The following is a 2,374-nucleotide window of genomic DNA, read 5'->3' as shown; positions in this document are numbered from 1 at the left end:
CAAACCCAGCTGTAAAACTGTGACTTTCGGGGTTTATTCCCCCCTTCCCCTTCAATGTGCCACATTTAATTAATCAGGTGGTCATTTCAGCCCCCCCAGAGACAAGACCATGATGTGGGGGCTCAGCCCTGTCCCAGCCGTGGCTCACTGTGGGCAGGGAGCACCCACCACCCTGAGTTTGGCAGCCCAGGAGCTGCTCTGGAGTACTCACCTTGCAGGGCAGCTCTCGATGTGTGGGAGATTTCCTGTTGTTGAGTCATTTGAGCCACTGAGTTGGGGAGGACAGTCAACCACACAGACCTGGTTTTGACTTGTACAGCGTGGTTTTGACATCACAGCTCTCTGGCTGTTTGCCTGTCCCCTTGCAAAGCCACGGGGGAAGTTTTATACTTTTACAAATCAGGCAGTATTGGCTGTTCTCCAGCAGATCCCAGTGTGATTCATCCAAGGAACAAAGGCATTTGTTTTGCACCTTGCTTGCTTAAAAATATTTAAAGGTTCCCAACCAAGGGAGATGTCATGGGCTGGCCCTGGTTGGTGCCACCAAAGCTGCTCTGTCACCTCCTCCTCACCCAGGCAGGGGACAGAATTATTCCAAACTTTCACCCCGTGAAAGCTGCACAGTTCAGAGCCAGAAGAAATGAGAAGCTGTTGGAGATGTACGACCACCATCGTGACATCTGAGAAACCTGGGGGGAGGTTTTTTGCTGAGGGGGTCCCACGTGGCTGCTGCAGGTACTGGCCTATAAGGCTGGGATGGAGGCCTTGCATTTTAAATACCATAAAGGATGGACCAGAATACACCCAACCAACCACAAATATTGACATAATAATATTTATGACCTTGTTATACAGCCCTATCCCAGCCGTGGCTCACTGTGGACAGGGAGTACCCACCACCCCGAGTTTGGCAGCCCAGGAGCTGCTCTGGATTACTCACCCTCGCAGGGCAGCTGTCAGTGACTGTGAGATTTCGCGGTAGGGTCGGTTTAGTCATAAACTAGAAAACAAACTCCTCAACTGACGCAATTTCAATTGTTTTTTGCTCTTCTCCAGCAGCTTCTCAGTGTGGTTTAATTGACATCAGGACACGTTGCTTCCCATTGGCTGCCGGGGGCTCTCCGACGCTTCCCATTGGCTGACGGGGGCTCTCCGACGCTTCCCATTGGCTGCCGGGGGCTCTCCGACGCTACCCATTGGCTGTTTTCCGATCTCCCTCCCTCCCTGGCTGTGCCATGTGTGTGTGAAATGGGACGTGTGTGACTCACTGGCCCTTTCGCCGCCGCGAGCTTTTTCTTTCGTCATCGTTTTACTGTTTATTGCCTTCCCCGGCGTCTCACGTGCCCCGTCCAGTGCCGGCAGCCCCGTCCCTTCCCCTGCTCCCTCCGCCGAGTTCCATCCCGGCTCTCGGAGCCTTGGAGCTCCCGGGGGTGACGGAGGGCTGAGCCCCTTCCCAGTGCTCCCAGTGTGCCCAGTCACACTCCAGCACCCCGGGGAGGGCTTCAGGGGGACAGCACAGAAGTGCTGCTGGGGGGTCTCACCTCACTTCTGGGTGGTTTGTTCTTCCCAGGTTGGGCAAAACGGATTTTTGGACTTTTCTGCCAGAACTCTGTCCCCTCCTCCACTTGGCCAAAGGGATTTGGGGCCGTTTTCCCCTTTTTGGGGGAAATAAAACCGATGGGTTAAGCCCCAGGAGGATGCAGCAGCCCTGCAGCCTGTGGAGCCTGTGCTGGCCTTTTGATGATATTTTTTGATTCTGATCTCTTAGAGATCAGAATCAACACCTTGACCTCTTATTTTCCCCATTTTAGGAGGGGGGTGAGGAGTGATTTCTCTCTCCCAGCACCTCGTGCTGTGGCTCCTTGTCCTTCTTGTCCCTTCTCATGGGTTTCCTTCCTCTGAACACAGACCTCCGACCCCCCCACCCCTCGGGGCCGTCAGGACGAGTCCCCCCAGCAGTTGTGGGGCTTTGGTTTGGGGACAGGAAGCTCAGAACCTGCTGCCAGTTCACACCAGCCCGGGGGGGCAGCGGCGCTGGCGCTTTGGTTTCCTGTCCCTTCCTCCGTGTGACCACTGCGGGTCCCCGGCCCTGAGCGGCGGGACATGGAGGACCAGGACGGCTACACGGCCTTAGAGCAGTGGAGGAAACGAGGGGCTGCGGGGAGCCCCCCGTCCTCCCCGGGGGCAGGTACTGGGGAGGGGTCGTGTCCGCTGGGCCCCCCCAGATCGGGGGGGGAAGAGGGACTCGGGGGGGTGGGGGTGATGCCACCCCTGGGGTCCCCAAGAGCTGCTCAGGGTGGGGAAACTGAGGCAGGGATTGAGGGAGGAGGGGCTGGGGGGGTTTTCTCGAGGCCGTGTTTGGCTGCTGTCCCAC

The 2,374-nt window shown here is 57.0% G+C and overlaps 1 long non-coding RNA gene across 1 annotated transcript in view; it reads right to left on the bottom strand.

The window, feature by feature from the left end:
* The window catches only part of LOC108510161, a 3,819-nt gene extending 2,889 nt beyond the window's left edge, over window positions 1-930 (bottom strand). Inside the window, exon 1 of the long non-coding RNA XR_001878754.1 lies at window positions 212-930. This is a non-coding gene — a long non-coding RNA (uncharacterized LOC108510161). The remainder of the gene's footprint in view (window positions 1-211) is intronic.
* Between the last annotated feature and the right edge of the window lie 1,444 nt (window positions 931-2,374).

Source organism: Lepidothrix coronata, unplaced genomic scaffold, assembly GCF_001604755.1.
Source record: "Lepidothrix coronata isolate B3197 unplaced genomic scaffold, Lepidothrix_coronata-1.0 Scaffold513, whole genome shotgun sequence".
Classification (NCBI taxonomy): Eukaryota; Metazoa; Chordata; class Aves; order Passeriformes; family Pipridae; genus Lepidothrix; species Lepidothrix coronata.
This window is presented reverse-complemented; position numbering and strand designations above follow the sequence as displayed.